Genomic DNA, 19,209 nt, shown 5'->3' with positions numbered 1-19,209 from the left:
ATACTTGAGGAGGGGAATTGTCTTTTTTATCCATACTTTTTTTCTGTTAGTTTTCTTTCATTTCGCAAATGTTATTTTTGAAAAATGCAATTATCTAGTTTTCTTCCTCTGACTTTTGTTCAGTTTCTCCTGCTTTAACTCTTTTAATTCCTTCCTTTTCCCTTTGGTCCCTTTATCTGTCTCTTTTATTCTTTTTTTTTTTTTTTTTTTTTCTCATAGATGTCATCTATTTTAATTAGTTTGCTTCTTACCTCCTGCCATAAGTCCTGATCCTAAAGCTACTGAAATCCATGGCAACCTTTTCTGATTACAGTAACAGTTGGCCCTTATTTCTTTTATTGATGGCACTTTCAGAAGTCATCAGTTCTGCTTGAAGAGTTTAGGCAGTGTAACCAAATTGTCACTATAAGATAAACGAGTAGGAAAATATTCAGTTACAAATGCTCAGAGTTTATAGACTCAAGTAGACACAGAGGAAGCAAATAGTCTGGGTCAAAGTAGTTTCTTTAAGAATAAAAAGATGGACCTTAAAAGAAAATATCTTCATATAGACAATTCAATGATAAAATGTGTATTTCCGTTAAAAAAAATTTTGCCATTATATGAAAGGCTGATAATAACTGTAGGTAATTTGCTTGTAAGGCCCTGAGACTCTTGCTGCCAAAAAAACTGTCTGGCCATGTTTACTGACAGCTCCCCTGTGTTTATAATGCAAGCAATATTTTTCCTACCCAAAACAAAGCGGTTAAAATTATATTTTCCCAAGCTGTATGGAAATATACTAATTTGTAACTTTCTAAAGCTAACACATTTATGCTTCAGAGATACATAATTTAGGCACAAACAGCAGACTGAATTTTGATCAGGTTTAAAAAATGTGTACAATAGCCTTCAGACTTCAAATGAGCTGAAAAGGCTCCCTTGGCATTTTCTTCAATGTGAAATTTAAGGGGTAACTTTTTTCTTGAAGATTTCTTTAAAAGGTAATGAACAATTCAGAAAAGCCTGTTTATTATTGCTGCTACCCAGACCTTGTTAATGAAGCTTTCTCTGCCAGCCGAACAGTGGCTTCCATAATGGTTTCTTGCATTAAGTGATGCAAACTGTTCCAGTTACGCTGCTCTCGTTTAAATACTGGAGGAGTTGAATAAATTAGAAATATGCCTCAATCAAGTATTCTATAAGAGTCTATCAGCTTCTCAGTTAGAAAATCACTCTAGCATTTTCAAGCCTTGGAGGAATGAGGAAGGTACAATTCAAAAAATTAAGGAGTTTTTTTTTTCCATTAATGGATTAGAGGCTAAACAAAGCAGACAATTGACTAAATGTCAGCCTGATGTCTACATTTGAGACAATATGTTTTATATATGAAAAGGTTCTGAATTATGAGGTACTTTTACACATAAAAGCTCTTATTCAGTGAATCCTGAGCCTTGCTAGCTGTAACATAAAAGAAAAGGAATAATATGTGTTGTGTACTAAACAAGGTGTATTGCGGGAACTGCTCTTCAGAGAAGAAATCCTTATAACAGCAAGTCAGGCCAAACTGTGCCACTTTTTGTGGCTCAAATCTTAACTTCAGGAGCTCTAAGGCAAATATCCATGGGCTGGCAAGGCAGGCATTTGCTAATAAAAAGCAATTTCATATTCAGTCCTGTCAGTGGCAAGGCAGATGTTACAGAGGTGTCTGCATGAGAACACAGAACCCTTCTTCTGCTCAGGTTGGACTACATCAAGTCTAATCCCCTTTCCATCCTCCCCACATTGTGCTGTGGAATTCTGGCCTGTCTTCTCTACTGTATAGGTCAGTCATTTATCCAAATAAAGGCAGTAATAATAAATGTGTGTCCTTCTGTTGCTCAGAGGCCTGATATCCTCAGGAGGTTCAGGAATTTGGAATTTGTTGTGCAAGTGTGTAGACAGTGCTGGGACATTCGTGTCATGAGGGAAGCAGGATGCATATTTTAACAATAAAGGGGTTGAAAATTCCAAACTTAAGATTCCTTTAAAAGTAAAACTGGAATATTGCAGGTCTCCCTTTTACCGTTAGTGGAGGTTGAAATCCTACACTTGCAAAACCTTTAGAACTAATTTAATAAACCAGATGCGGTTTTGTTTTTAACAGGATGTCATGGTACCTGCACACAGCAAGAGAGAGGGCTGACATAACTCAGACGCTGAATCTGGAATATTTTCTGCCTTCTAGCAGTAAATACTGAAGTACAGTGTGTTTTATGGTCAGATATATTCACACATATCTGACCATAAATCAGTGCCTCAAGCTTCCTCAAGGAAAGTTGAAAGAGTGCATCTCACAAGAGAGAAAAATGCATTTAAAATTACTGCAGCTATAAAACAAACTGACATAACCCAAAGCAACAAATATGGGGAAGGAAATCTTCTGAGGCCACATCAGTACTCTGAGATGATTTCCACTTTTTGGTTTTATTTCCGATCAGTGATCCAGTGTGGTTTACAAGTGGAATAAAATCTATTCACTATTTCACCTAATACTCAAACAGCTGCATCCCTTCTTTGGAGTTGTTCTCTTATAGAAGCAACCTAACACAGAGCTCAAAGGAAATGCTAAATGTTCTCTTTCCTTGAAGATTTTCTCGTTTATAGTCAGAAGTGTGTCCAATTCAATTTTCTGTAGGTGCACTCTCATTTACAGGTGTTTCACAAATTTTGGGGCATGAAGGAAGAAGGTGGAGAACCAAGAATAGTTGTACCATAAAGCAAAATGGGATTGTAAGTCCTCATTTCAGGTAGAAGTGAGCAAGTTTTAACTACATCTGGTTAGAAATCTCTCCCAGCCCCATTTTCTCATTTGAGGCTTCATCCTCCAAGGTTTGCACTGCTCAAATGACATTATTATACAGCTTATTTCATTACAACGGCACTTAATTGATGGTACTCACTAAAGATTTTATCACTTCTACTGATTCGCAGTGGTTTTGAGACAAGGCTGGGCAATTTGGATGTAATTCAGGTTTTTAATACATGTTTTAGACCTATTTATCATTTCTTGCTGTTACCAAGATGGTGGTGTATGTAATTGTAGAAGGCTAAGTCATGAACAAAGTAATACTTTGAATTTATGCTGAAATTAAAAAGAAAATATATTCTGAAGTCACTTGATGCTAACTGATGGCCATACTTAATACCTTAATGTACTTTTCTTTTTTAATCATCACTGCAATTTTGAGCCCTAGCAATTAGCTTTCTATCTTGAAAATATTGCTTCCAACAGGACAATTTCTGAGCTAAAACATTCGAGTAGGAGTTAGAAAAGAAGCAGAAGTTTTGTGAAGAAGTTATCCTGGAAGCCAAGTATCTAGTAGTACTCACAAAAGTTAGGTGCAAAGTTGATAGTAAGAATTTACAAACAATGCCTCAAATAATTAAAATCTTGTCACATTATGATGTTGGTTGTTGAAGAAGATTATGACTAAACTGTGTATGATATCTAACCTTATATAACTGTATATTATATCTTATCTTAGTATGTCTTTAAAACCCATCTCTGAAGCAGAGGTATATTTTAGACCTTGATGAGCCATTGTCACCGAGGTTTTCATGTTTACACGGGTGAAGGAGGAGGAACATCACTGAGATAAGGAGCAGAACTACAGGAGCTGTTTTGCTGCATTGGTTACTTTTCTGCTTATTTGGGTTGTGGTTTTTTTTGTTGTGGGCTTTTGTTTTGTTTTGTTTTTTTTTTTTTTTCCTCATCAAGACATTCTGCTTTCTGATTACTTCTAAGTGACACTTAGGATTTCTGCTTTGTTTTCTAAATTGAAGAGCTCTTTCCTACCAGGCATCTTTTCATGTGACTAAGGTTAACTTAAGGAAGCATGCCTCACTTCTCTTCTCCATACTTTGAGTATATTATGGAACATCAATTATTTTTAAAGCTTTTAGTTTTTCTTCCCCATTTCAAAAGATTTTTTTAATCTAGTAGTGAAAAAAAGAAATCATTCAGATCTGTGGTTTTGTGTAATGGCTACTTACAGAAATACATCTATTAATTAGATTTATTGATGCTTTTTTTGTTGCATTTTCAGAAAACACGGGTATGAAACAAGCTTTGTCTTTCCTAATTTTCTTCCTTCACACATTGTGAACTTTCATGAGCTAAAAGGCTCTGTTATTGTTAAGTCATGTTGTGTGCCCAGGAGAATTCATGGAAGGAAAAAAGGCCACCTAAAACCCAAAGCTTTATTCTTACGTTATTTCTGTCTCTGCACCACTGCAATCTGACCCTCATAAAAGTTCAACACTCAGCTGGTCATGGGGTTTATGGCATTCAGACAATGTAGGAATTACTGCGAGAATCTATCCAGCATCTCCTGAAAATACCAAAGGGTGGACTCAGACTAGGCTTAGTGAGGACTTTACAGTTCAATAATGTTTTTAACTTCCATGACAGGCTAGTATATATAAGATTCGGTTCATCTCTATCTGTTAAAATTCTGCCCAAAATGGAGTGGCCCTCATTGATTTTTCTATTCATCCACTACTGTTGTTTCTACCTTCTTTCTCTCTTGTCATTTTCCAAATTGGTCATGACTTCAGCCAGTCCTATGTCTTCCTGAGACATGTTGTTGCTACATTTAATAGCAGGTTGTTAGAAGTGCAATGGCTTTGAAATGTGACTGAGTTATTCATCAATGAATGGAGATAAAATATGCAGCAAAATCACAAGAATTGCCAGTAAAAGCTGGACATAGAGTGTTTCTTTCTTTTTCCGAAATTTAATGAATCCCTTCAACACTCTGAGAAGTGGGTGAATGGCACTGACCTGCATCAGGCAGAGCATAAGCACATAACCCATAAACTTACCTGACTGAAAATCTACTGAAATCTCTGCAGTCCTCTGCGAGTTGTATTATGCTTCTAGGCTTTCAAATAAATGCAGAAACACCATAGACATTTCTGTGTAGGCTTTTAAGGATCTTTGGTAGCAGTGTTCTATTTATCTTTTTATTACTTGATCTGAAACTGTTTTTCCAAATTGGGAGCAGTATGCAACACATAATTTCCTGCCTCTTAAGCATGACCCCATGGGATTTTCGGCAGTGGTTTTGAATACCAAATTCCCCCCAGGAAAGTGTTTTAAAGGTTGAGTTTACTCTCATGGATATAGACTGCCTTTGAAACTAGAACTTGATCAAAACACGGAAAACCATTCCATGTTGCTTCCATGGTAGCTTTACTCAGTGAGCATGGCTGGCTCAGAGGAGGGAATTGCCAGACTTAGCAAAGGCCTTGGCAAAAGGAATGACACTTGGCAAATGAGACAGTAGGGCATGAAAAAGACTTGCACTGAGCAGGCAGCAGAGATGAGAAGGATTGAAAAATTGATTGTGGCTCGAAGAGATATTAATTTGGGAGTTAAGAGGAAAGGAAGGGTTTGGTTGAGAAGCAGGCATGGACGAATTGAGGTTTAAATGCAGTTCGGGTATGGCAAAGTTTTAAAGATTTAACCTAAATGATCATGTTCCCAAAACCCAGGGACATGTCTTAGGAGCTTTGTGTTCAAGATTGAAGAACTTGAAATCATTGTACACAGAAATCACTGACTGTAGGCTTTTGTGCTCACTCAGGGTTAGAGCCACAATGCTGGTCTGTGAGGTGGAAAAGAAATAATTTTTATAGTTAGTTCAAAGCTTAAGAAAAGTTAACATCTTCAGGTCAAGAGATGTTTAACCTGAGCTGGATTGCTATAGGAGAGCAATGAAAAGTATTTATTTCATTCTTTAAAAGGTTATAGGATTTTTTTTGTGTGAATTGTCAGTTATTGAAACATATGAGTTCTCATAAAGGCATATTTTTTTTCTCTTTCATTAAGACAATCCTTTTGGGTCCAAAACAAAATCTGTGATCAAATTTGATAATTTCTCGGTGCAGCTCCATAACTGTATTATTTGAGAAGGAAGAGGAAGGGGTGTGAGTGGAGCTGGAGTGGGGGATTGTGGTTCTCTGTCTCACCAAGATGCAAGGCACTGTTAAAAGCTTTGGAGGTGTTAACCAAAACTCAGATTCTGCCCAGGGCTGCTCAGGAAGGTGAGTTATAGGAGCACCGAGGCTGTTTTAATTCAGGAGATGTTTCTTACATGAAGGACACAGGGAAGGCAGTCAGGACATGTCAGAGCACTGGCATTATGGCCCCAAGGAAAGAAATTAGGGGACTTAAATCTCTGAGGGAAGGAAAAAAAATCTGTTGCCTGAATGGTTTTACAGGACTTTGAATACTTTTTTTTTCAAAGAAGGTCACTGGTGTCAAGTCATTATTGTTTGAGAATTGTATTTATCCCAACAGACTTGGCATCCTGAATTCTGGCTGTTTGGGATGAAATAGGACAGGAGCACCCAGGAGGGCAAAGTGAGTGATCTCTGCCAGACCTGCCAGTTCCCAGCTCTGCCCTGGATCCCCCCAGACACTCAAACTGCAGTTTTCCCCTAACATCCCCAGCACACTGACAAAGTAACTAATTAATCAGTTTGTCCACTAATCTAGTGTATCATTGATTCCTTCTAAACCACTGTCTGTCACCACAGCTCTGCTTGGGATTCTGTCTCTTTCCTGTCATCCACTGAAACTGGGGATCAGCAATACAGGGAAACAAAACCCCAACAGCAATAAATCCAAGTCAAAAGCCTTTAAATTGTTTTGACTGATTAATTTTGTATGAGGATTTTTTTGGAGATGTTATCTGTGCATGTCACTAGCGTTATGTTGGAATAAGTTTTGTCTTCTGCAGGATTTGAATTATTTCCACACTCTTTTCACTCTCTAAAGATTTCTCTCTAGTGTACTCTTGCTTTCAGAAAGCTGTTGAAAATCCTTCTCTGAACTGCTACTTCATTATTGCTCATTCATCCCCACTTTTTGGTCCCTTATGAATAATAAGTTTTCTGGTGTCGCTTTCAAAGGAGTGAGTTTTCTAAGAGGCACTAAAAATATATATTCTTTGTTTAAGTTTAAGCTTACGATCTACTTGAAAATTTGGAGAACAATTTGCTTTTATGTTGCTGATTTTAGGTTGTCATTTCATGATTCTTGTTCATATCTAGTTTATTAGATCACTTTGTTCAGACTTTTTCTCTCAGTCTAAGTCAGTACCTGCAATTAAATCTGTCTGTAATAATGGGTAACTTATTGCACAAAAACGTTTCTTTAAAAAAAAGAAAAAAAAAACCTCACAACTTAAAATGTGCAAGGTGAAGATATCTAAGTTTCAAAATTACTCGTGACTTAATCATGTATGGACTCATGCAAAGACTAAGGTCCACAAAAGGATGCTGGTTTTGGTGGCAGATAAGTCAATTAAGCAAACAATGCTTTGTCTGCTGTTCATGGGCTACTGAAGTGCAGAGTTCATTGCTGTCAACAACAACCAGTTAATAAGGCCCAGTGTCCTTTAGGAAGGAAAAAAAGAATAAATTGCTCAAATCTCTTTCTGGAAAGAAATTTTAAAAATTTATTTCCTGTAGAAATTTCATTTAATTTGAATTAATAATGATTTGGCAATTTCAATTGTAACAAACATGTAAAAGATAATGATAAAATTATGATCCAATTATCAAATGCATTCTCCTAAGTGAGGATTTGTTCAAAGCACGTGTCGAAAACCTCATCACGTCTACAGCATGATGGTTGGTTTCTTAATTTATGTGGCAGGATCAGGAAGATCTTCCAGTAATCACTAAAACTGTGTATGTGTAACATTTTAGAAACCCCACTGCCTTTGCTAGGTGTCTTATATTGGAAGGAAAGCTGGCAGAAGGAAGATAGGGATACTGGGAAAGGAAAGATGAAAACTGATTAAAGACTAATTTTAAAAAGAAATAATCTGGAATAAATACTGAAGGGTAAGTAACTACTCAGTAAATTTGTTAGTAAAAAGGGAGAGAGAATTTATGAGGAGAGAAGGACATTAGGGGAATGTTGTTCTGGTTATTGCACTTTTCAGAACTGCAATAACTGGCACAAGTGAATTGGAATTTTGAAAAGAATTGAAACAGATAACACATGCTGAAGTCTGTTGTTCTTTAAAGCTTTATTTGTTTAACTAAATTTAATTTTCCTCTATCCTTAAACAATTACAATACAGGTAAAACATTATTGCTTCCCTGTAATTTGTACACGCATTTTCTCCTCCAAGTATTTATGATATTAACTTATTAGGTGATACATTTTTGCACTGTTGACTTACCAACTCAACAAAGTGAAATGAACAAACTTAGAAAATGGACCAGGAAAAAAGTTATTAGCTAAGAGAGAATTTTATTAATTCTTTGAATTATTGTTCTTGAATACCTGTATTGAATATTTTCTTAGTTCTGGCAATAGAATCCATTTGCTTTCATAAGGGGTGTGGGTGTGTGTATTATGCAAGATTTATGAAAAAGATGAATTTCATTTTTGTAATAGATGACTGAATAGTATAAATCTAGCATCTTCTTCCACAGGACATAAAGTTTGAATATTTATAAATTAGGAAAAGGTTTATGGAAAAAGGTCCACATTTTTCCTTCTTTGAATGAATGTTAAAGTGTATTGTTGTTTAGAATACAGAACCCTCCACCTCTTGCATGCTGTGTTACAATTTTAACTGTAAATACAACAAAGTATCCTATTTATGAATTCTAATCTCAAAAGCTAATTTAATTAGTACATTCCAACTACTATTGCTTATTTCACACTTCAATAGGTAAAGATGCATTAATAATCGAAGTTTCAAACTGCAATTAACGTTAGCTTTAGGCTCCTGACAATGAAATGATTACATTTTTATGTATGTCTTCATACACAGAGTTAATCTAACCTGTGATTGAATAACGAAAGAAACACGCATTTGCTCTCTAATGCAAATCACTGCTTGTAATTACGTGTTCCCTGCAACTATCAGGAAGGAGAAAAGTAAGATACTCGTGGCTGTAAAATCTGTCTGGATGTTCCTCATCCACCTCCTCCAGCCCTGTAGGTGATCTCTTTGAGCTCTGGATGATGTGTTTCCTCTCATTTCTTTCCACACCCTCCCTTATGGACCAGAGCCATTGGCCTCATTCACTGGGGTTTGGGTAAGAGGGGACAGGGTGTCTGTCTAACAGGGAAAGGCAGAATTTTTCCATGGTGCCATGAAAGTTTATCACACTTTTCCCCCAGCAAAAGAGTCTTTTAGAATCCATTTTATTACGTTTCCGTTGAAGCTACAGAACAGTCTCCCAATTACTGTTACAATTCTGAAAGTAGTCAGCTCACTCTCCTTTAGTACAGGCCAGGGAACATGCAGCTGGAAATGACCAGCAAGCAGGATCAGTGACCACCCAGCACAGTGAGGTCACTGGATCAGCAGTTCTGTGCTTTGCTGTGGGCTGGCGTTGATTAAACCACACTCAACGTTAATAACACATTTTATTGCCCGTTATGGTCATTACAAGTAAGAAGAGAGCTAAAAGCAAAATACTGCCCTAATGCTCTTTGCCTACACTAAGTGTTTGTAATAAAATTATGGTGGTGATGTTTAAAAGCAGAAGTTTGCAGCAATAAACCTCAAGGAGGTGGATGTGCAAGAGCAGAGCTGTGCCTTGCCAGGCCTCAGGGTGGGGAGCTGGGCTCTGGGCTGGGCTTTGGGCTCTGAGCTCTAGACAGGGCTCTGAACTCTGGGCTGGGCTCTGGGCTCAGCTCTGAGCTCTGGGCTGGGCTCTGGGCTGGGCTCAGCACTGCTAAAGGCAGCTGAAGGAACTCACAGTGACAGCAAAACCCCCCTCGCCCCCTGCTCCTGACACCTCTCTAGTTTGCATTTAAAAGTGAATAGGGTGTAAAGCAGCTGAATATATTTTTCAATGAGAAATGCCTTTATTGTAAGCAAAGAAATCCAAAAAAGGTTCAGATTAATTGTTGAAAGAGCTATTTATGTACTTTTTAATAAAACCTGGAAACCGGGTTTGACTCAGTAGGAAGAGGGGGTAAAGTAGTTTGAGGAGCTCCATATTCTGTGGAAAGGGCACATATGTATAGGAGGGCAGTTAATATTTATTCTTTCATGCTTAGTCTTTGTTCTTCTCAGTTCCTGCCTGTTTTCATCTATATTCCCACTGATACCTTTTGTCCTCCCTTTAACTCCTCACCCAATCTTTGTACTCCCACAGACTTTCTCCCTTAACATTTTTTTTTCTGTAGGGAGCAGTGGACACAGATGCTTTCATTTGGAAATTCCATCTGGGACCTTCTCAGTTCATGACAGGAAGAAAAGGAAAAAATAACGGGGAAGTCAGGCAGGATAATAAGCTGGGAAATTAGCATATCTCCTGTGCTCCTAAATTCTCTTCACAAATCAAGTGGTGCCTGCCTGAGATAGTAAAACACATCTCATAAAAAAGACTGAGCAGATATTCAAAATAAGATGCTGCTAATGCTTTGGATTTGGCTCCTTTGAAGTGAAACAGCACTGGATAGACTAGTTTGAGTCACAGGTACACCTGATATATACTTTTTAATCCAGGCTCCCCAAACTAAATAATTAGCAGCTGATTCACAAAAGTCCTTAAAGAATGGGTTTGAGCTCCAGTCAAGCAGAGAAGTTTGGTGAAGAAATGTGCCCTGGGTGTAATGGATGAAGCTCCCAGCAGGGAGAAGCTGCCCTCTCTGCTGGTCCCACTGTCTGGGGAGTGGCCTGAGGAGTTCCTTCCACCTTGGGCTTTGCCTTGTCCTTGCCACAGTCTGTTTCTCAGGAGCCCACTCTCAGTATTTGGCTCCTTTAATCAAATCTCCAGTAGCTATGAATGTAGGACATAAAAGCAGTTTAGTGCCTTATGCAGAGGTGGCCAAGTTTCTGTGCTCAATTGGACGAAAGCCAAAAGGTTCCTAGAGCAGTGAAGTCCTCCTGTTCATTTCTTACACCAGGGAGTACCATGGGGAGTGGGGAAGAGCTCTGGGAACAGATTGCTGAGGTCTGATGCTCTCCCAGGGGCGCTGTGTGTCCCACCTCAGGGTGCAGATGGGTCTGTGAAGTTTGTCAAAGAAATCCAAAGGATCTTGTGTCTTGTTTGCAGCAGGCAGGCCTCCATGTAAAGCCCTCAGCCTCCACCTGCAGAGTCCTATGGCAGCACAGGATACAGCCCCGGCACGAGAGCTGATACTGGGTTTTTGAGAGGCACAGGAAATTCAAGAGGGGGCCCCCTGAGCTATTGTATGAGCAGATCAATACCCTGACATTTGTTTAACTGGTGGGAATCTGGATAGATGGTATCTGGTAACATGCATCACTTTATCTCTCATTATTTACATTTTCAGCTAAAACTCCTTCTCCGTCTGTTTTGCAGGTTTTCAATTACATCTAATTCAAAACTATAGTACTTCAAATAGGATAAATTAACTGATGTTAGTAGAAGAGAGAAACCTCTCTTTTCCCTGTGTTGGCAGGGTAGGGGAGGACTGATTCTCTGATGGGTTGTGATAATATGCAAATATATTCTTCCATTACAGCCCAAGCATAGTTAAAGTCAGACTGGGGAAATGCACCCGCAGCACTGAAATGGATGCTGCTGACAATGTTATGTTAATCTGTAATTTCACTTTCTCATGTTTTCTGTGCTTTGAAGGATAAGCAAAAAAAAAAAAAAAAAAAAAAAAAAAAAAAAAAAAAAAAAAAAAAAAAAAAAAAATAATTAAAGCAAATATTACCACTTATGTCCTACAGATTCTCAATAGGTGGCATCACACCCAGGAGAGAGATTTTTCTCTGTCCTGTGCAAACATAAATCTGGTATCAAATCATCAATCATTTTTTATTTCCTACTTCAAAAGGACTTTCTTTTTCTCACAAACCCTATGGACTGAAGGCTTTTAATTCTAGTGAAAGGTGTTGAGCAGAAAGAAATGTATATATAAAAGGTTTACTGTTTCTGACAGACCAGGGTAGAATTTATTACTTATACTACAATAAGTATTGATGATCGCTCCTTGCATATTGCTATGTCTTAAGGTATAGATATATTAAGGTGTGATATTTAAGGTCATTCCAAGTGATATTTTTCTCTTGTGTTACTTATCTCTTCAAAATAAAGGACATTTCTTCATTAGTCGCAGTTTGGGGAAGCATGTGATAATTTCCACAGTGGAACTAGTCCCAGCTGCCTGTTTGGGAGAATTGTTCTGTCTTTGGCAGATCAATCATACAGAAAATTCCCCCATTTTCCCAAGACTACCATGGTTTGCAACTTACTGATTTCTGCCCACCCTGTAGAAAAATGACCTGGCCTGTGACAAAAGCCAGTGTTGTATTTCATTAAAATCAGGGGTGAGCCTGGGATGGGCAAAAATTAAACGTTTCTATCCATATATTTTCACATCCTATCTGCAAATAGATGGTCCAGAGAAATAACAGTAATTATTACTGTCATTCTGATTTTACTTATTTTGCATTTGAATAAACAAGAAAGGGTTTTTACAAATTGATTCTAGTTCTGTCAGTGTGACCGGAACCACTTTTGACCGAAAATAGATAAATACAATTAATATGTCTCTCCTTCATCTGTTGACCTGGTCATGGACTTGGATAATGTAAGGCCCATTTGTAGAAATTTTGATGGAAATTAAATTAGTACTGAAAAATGCAAAATGACTTTTGAATTATAGTAAAACTTAATGGGAAAGGAGGTATGTGCATCTCAAAACGATGTTATTTTCAAATATGCTGGTATTTAAATGGAAAGAGAGAAGACTTATAAAAACTAAGCCAAATATGATTTTTCCTCCCATTTGCTGCCCATTTTTTTTCCAGAAAAGAAATGGAGTAATAATTGCCTGGTTAATTACTGCAGATGTAAAACATTTTATTTCCTGACAGTTAATGTCTCCAGATTTCAGTCCAGATCTGACAAGTGACAGATATTCCATGCCCCATTTGAACATTGAGATCTTGTTTTCTAAGCATGAGATTGCCTTAAAATACAAATATGGAAATCAATATACAGATGCTTTTAACAAAGAGAGCATTGTAAAGTGTCTGCTGAATGCGCTTCCTTGGAATCATGTGTCACGCTGCTGACAGCCCAGCTTTTAACCATGATGGTATAATCCAAAGTGTTCACTCTAAAGTTGAGTCAGATTTATAATGTTTTAATTGTGATCTACTTTGTTATATTTTGAGTGAGTCAGACCAGATGGTATGAGGAATATATTAATTTAATTAGGGGGCTATTAGAAAGGTACATGAGCTCTTTCCATCTTCAGGAAGGCTGAGCAGTCCTTTCTCTTCTTGCATTTATGTGTAATCTTTCCAAATGTCATGAATAATTATATTTTGCTAACAACAGTAAAGAAAAACACCCTCATCTTTTGAGCTGGATTATACACAGGGAGATTTTTAAATTATTATTATTATTGTTATTTTAGAATTAGATAGCTTTCACTTGCTTTGGTTAATGAAGATATTTGTAAAAGGAAATTCAAATGACAGATTAAGTTATTCTGTACAGACCTGTGAAATGCTAAAAATGGATTCCTTGTCAAATAATTAAAAATCGGTGAATACTTTGGTAGTGGGAGTTTTCTATTTGAAAATTAATTTGAGATTGAGGCTCATTGTAACTAACTGTTGCTTCTGTGGATGTAAAATCATCCCAGCTGCTGGTATTAATTAGCACTATCTGTCTGTCCTTTGCACTGAGCAGAGACTGTAGCACAGACACTTTCTGGGGAATTGCAAAGTTAATTTTGGCATGGTTGGCTTTAAAATCCTAGTTGGAGCTTTGTGTGTGTATAAACAATCAGCTGAACTTGACGCATAGCAGTAGTCACAGCAGAGTCACCTGCATGGTTTACATCCGTGGAATACTCGAGCTTTGCTATTTTTAGCTCCTTCAGGAAGAACAGATCTCAGTGAACCCTTTCTTCTGTGAGTTCTGTGTCTCTGCACTGATTCCTGCCTCCCAGGGCTGCCATCCCAGCACATTTTGCAGCTGCTCCTTTCCCAGCTGTTTTGTCATGCTGGGACTTTGTACTGCTGCTTTAGCCAACAGCAGAAAGCACGGAGATGAGCAAGGGGATAAGGGGAAAAGTTCCATAGTGAACACGAGAGAGAAGTTTAGTGGAGATATTTTCCCTCTTTCTGACAGTAGCTTCTCTCTTTCATTGTTACAGGCAAGTCATTTTTTTCCATGCCCTTTCTGCATTGTTAACAGGGACATCTCTGGGTCTGGGTTGCTGTTTATATTCTCTTGCATAAAATTGTGGTTACAGATTGCATAATTCTAAACCAAGGAACAAACTGGAAGGTCAAGAAGATAGAAATTAAATTGAGAAAGAAGGAATGGAGTATTTAGTGAGAAGTTTGTTTCCATATGTCTTGTGTTTATTGGACTAACAAAATTAGCCTGTGTTTGGAGTATATAATTTTTTTTTCCTAGAGACTTATAGCTATTTTGAGACCAGTAACCCCTACTATAACATTATGTCAACATCTCTGTGCCTAATGACTGAAAACTAATCCTCTGGATTTGGAACTTGTCCTTGTTAAATACCACCCCCACCCAAATTCTACATTTTTATACTTGTACTATGGAGAAAACATTTATTGCTTCACCTACTTGAAAGTTACACATGTATACAATCCAGAATAATACATTTCTGAGATGAAAAGGACAAATAAATGGACATCATAAATCTGTCATCTTAAATAAGAAAAGAGAGTAGAAAATGGCACAGAAGATACTCATTCTCATTATGGCTTTTAGGCTGTAATAGCTCCAGCCTATTCTAAAGCCAGAGTATGAATGATGAGCAGTTGAAATCCAATTTGAATTCATAATACCACATTTGGTTTACACTACCACCTGTCAATAGGAAATAGACTGAGACATATCTCCTGAGATATCCATAGGGAATGCTCATTTATAATTAACATTTTAAAAAAATCATAAATATTTTTGACTGCAATGGATTGTTTGTGCTGTTTTCCGTTTTAGTAGCAGTTCATCACTAAAAAGTAGGTGGATTTTTATGTAATATCCTCTGTGAAATATAACAGAAAATGCTTCCCATTATATTTTCTGTAGTTTGCTGTCCATCCCTTTCTTCCTTTTGTCTGTGCCCACATTAACACCTAGCCCACAATACAAGTGGAAAGGCCTCCCCAAATTCTTGAAAGGTCCAAGTAATATCATGCAGGTTGAAGTCAGAATATCTAGCATAAAATGTAACTACCATAGGACTCTTTGAAAGAGGATGTCAAAACCAGATGAAATGATTATGAAAGTGGGCATTGGCACAGATTTAACCTAGTTATTATTCTCATTAGACTGTAATTTTGGGTTCCTTTCGATGACAGCACATGATGAGAGCTGACATCTACTTTGAATTCATATTATCATGGTTAATGTGTACAACTAATATTTTCCAACAGCTGAAAGTGCAAATGCATGTCTTCTAAGATGTTCATATAAACACTGTTCATTTCTATCTATCCACAAGCACTGTGGATAATACAGATGGCTGGTACTTAAAATTTGAGAGATAAAGAAAGAGTTCTTCTGAATACGAATATTTGAGATTGATGGGAAAAAGAACACACAAAATCAAACCATTTAATGATTTTTACCCCCATTCAATTTTATACTTCTTAATTCCAAAAGCAATAAATTTTATTTCCGTGTTGGCACATCTAAGAGGATTATACTAGTTTGACAAAGCTCCTGAGTCTTTCAAAATCTTTCTTGAAAAGACATATTCAACTGATGTTTTGTCACTTAATAACATATGGTGAGAAAATAATGCAGCTTCATCAATAATTTCTTATGGCGTCTATGATGTTTTCTTCTTAACATGAGACTCAAAAAATAATGCTAAATAAAAATCTCTCTAGAGAAAATTGCTTCCCTTTTTCCCTATAAAGCTTGGAAAAGAAATCAAGCCCAAACGACATGCAAAGTATCTTGGCAGTGGTCTCAGTTTGCAGACTCCCTCTCAGCCTGTACTCTGAAGCAAACTGCATTTTGCTCCTTTGTGTGTTTGCATTTGAAATGCAATGTGACTCTGGAAAAGAAACATGATTTCTATACACCAGTTTCTTTTTATCTTGTTTCTTTTTTTTTTTTTTCTTTCTTCTTTTTTTTTCCCAATCCATAAATCCTTCCAGTTAAGATTCACTGTTAAGCTAAGCACTGTTAGTTCACTAGATATTCTCGGCCTGAGTTTCAGTAGTTCAATAAAAGCTGCACGAAGCCTTTCTGATCTTGGTGACTTGGTTTGACTGTGACTACTGATCGTGGATTGTGGTTTTGTCTTCATTTGTTTGTTTTGTTCAACAGTGGTTTGTTTGTTTGTTTGTTTGTTTGTTTGTTGTCTGTGAATTGTGGCTAATGTCTAACAAAGTGGGTTTTCTGGAGCCTTGTGATCTTGAGCTTTTTTACTATATTTCAAGAAACCTCACTATGTTAAATGGTGGCAATATTTACCTTTGATGTTATATAATTTTGAGAGCAAAGGGGAATGTTTGTATGGGGCATCTGCATAATTTATTGTATATGTGTTTAGGATAAACTGATATACACAGAATTTCAAAAATTCAGACTGAAGGCATAAATACTTCAGAACAATTTCCATCTCAGAATCCTGGTGTTTACCAAAGCACTAGAGGACCTTCTTTTCTCTATTCTCACACATCTGTTTTCCACTCAGCAGAGGGACATGCAATTGTACCAGAACAGCACGGAAATGAAGCCAAAACCAAATTGATCCCCCTTTCCTGCTTCATCCTAAACTCTGGAGATTCTGGTATTTGTGTTACTAAAAGGCTTTGAAAACAGCAACAGAGTTAACACTGCCTTCTACAGAATGCAAAGCATTTAGTCAAATGTAGCACATCCTGTCATTTTCCAATGGGAAAAAATATCTTCATAGAAGGAAATTAAAATCAAGTCATCTTTTAGGACTTAAAAGCTATAGATTTGAAAATTATAGATTGCCTTTCTAAGATATTATCTACTCATATAGTCGATCTTCTTACATTGAATCATGGTCAGTTATCGGATACTTGCCCAAATTCAACTACTCCTAATTTTGAAATTCACTTTCACTCAAGTATTCTTCTTCCTGCTTCCTGGTACTGACAGTGCTTTGTGAAGAAGTGCCCCACTCTGACTTTGATACCTATTCTATCATGTGGTTTTCATCTTTGGAATTGATGAATGAAGCCATTATCCTCAGATAAATCCTGATTCATCTGTGGGAGTAGCTGAACATATATTCTGTGTCCTACTGTTCTGCCTCTCCAAAGTTCAAAAAATCCTTATAACACTTGAAACAAGCCACCAAAGGAACACGAAAGAGACTTATTGTATGTGTTTGATTTAAATCACTGTAGCCTGAAGCAGTGCTTGTGGTGTTACTTTCCCTGAAAAAGCAGGAACGAGGAAATTCAGGGAAAGTAAATAATACTTTGTGTGAAGAGTTTGTTTGTTTGCAACTCCTTTGCGAAAAGGTTAGCTTAAACTTCCCTGCCTTGTTATTAAAGGGCTAGGCATGGGATCACCATGTTTTACCAGCAGCTATTGGAATTTTCCCACGAAATCTGAGTAGTTATGTACACAGATTCACAGTTACACACCCACTACATTGTGTCTTGGTAATCTGATCAGCCTGAAACACAGCAAGCTCACTTTCAGTCCAGGGTGTGTATAGGTACTGCACCCCTTAAAGCAGAACTTCTGAGTTGGCTAGTTATCTCTGGGCACCATTTCATGACTAATGTAAGTGTATGATTTTCTGCTGGCTGAAGAAAGCCCAAACAACTTTACCAGATGATCAGGAAGGGTCTTTTCCTCTTGATGTTCGTTATTACAAAAGACAGAAAAGATGCCCGTCCTGTGTAGGCTGATATCAGCAAGTCTGTTGTGACAAAGAAGTTGATTTCTGTCAGGAACTGCTTTTACCCTGAAATATCACGTTTATTATGATTAAATAAGAGGTGAATTTCTCTCCTTGATACCAGCACTGTCAAGGATATTGCTTACAGTACTGAGGACAGAGATCTCTGGGAGTATGTAATGGACCTAATGCATCAAATGTAATGGTGTGAGTGATCTCATACAATTATTTCCAAGGGGTGTTGAGTCCACATGCTATCAGCATTAGTGTGCAGATGCCACAAGAAACCTGAGACTATAATTTCCACATCCAATTCACATAATGGATATGGAAATAGAAGTAATTTCAGATTGTAGATAGATATCCCAAGCCAATAAAAAACATATATAGCTCAATTTCCTCTTCAGCACTGTAACAGAAGGTAAACAGCCGTTCAGATACCGTGCCGTGCTCACGTTGCTCTGGACACGTGCAGTGTTATACCTTTGAAAGAATTAGGAATTGTGCAATGTGAAAGGCATCCTTTGAAACTCAAATCCCCCCCCCCCCCCCCGAAAATAAAACCAAAAAAACCAAAAAATCCTGGCTTTCTATGCCTATTGTGATCTTTAAGTTCATGATTCACCCAGAGAGGAGGGCACTTTGAAAAATACTTCATTTTGGGCTTGCAAACTCAGTGAGAGCCTCACACCACTTTCAACGGGAGCAGAACAGAAGCAACGGGAAGAAATCTCCTGACCCATACAACCAAAAATGATCTTGTTTATTGAAGCAAATAAGTTTTCATTTACATTTTTACTTGACCAAAGATTAAAAAGTCTTATTTCATAAGGGTAAAAAAAAAAAAAGAATGTCTCTGCTTCATTTGTTCCTGCTGAGTGCAGAATCCCTTTAGCAGAAGGGTTGGGGCTTTGTGTGTGTATATGTAAAGGAATATTAACAGCTGGGTGTTTTCTTTATACTGAAGGTTTGGGATAATGATGAAATTCCACACCTATGGATGGATTTATAATGAGCCAGTAAAATGTGCAGTAGAAATTTAGCTTCTGTATACTTTGTAAGTGTAAAAAGGTTGAAGTTTCATGCCTACATTCAGCTCTCTGCTGCTGTTTGTCTCTCTTGCCCAAACATCAGACTGCAAATTGCTCAGACCAGGTATGGTGCAGGGAGGCACAAATTTTGGTCTGTCAGTATGGCCACAATAAATATAGTAATGAGAGCAGCACAAAGGTTCAAAGACCTCAATATTTGTTTCATTAGTGAATATGGGTCATGTTCTTAGAAAAGCTCTAATTTAAAGTACTAAACAAATGTTTATAAAATGGAGAAGT

The sequence above is a fragment of the Chamaea fasciata genome, unplaced genomic scaffold (genome assembly GCF_029207755.1).
Source record: "Chamaea fasciata isolate MVZ Bird 193981 ecotype frontalis unplaced genomic scaffold, bChaFas1.0.hap1 SCAF_15, whole genome shotgun sequence".
Lineage (NCBI taxonomy): Eukaryota > Metazoa > Chordata > Aves > Passeriformes > Sylviidae > Chamaea > Chamaea fasciata.
Note: the sequence above shows the minus strand (reverse complement) of the source record.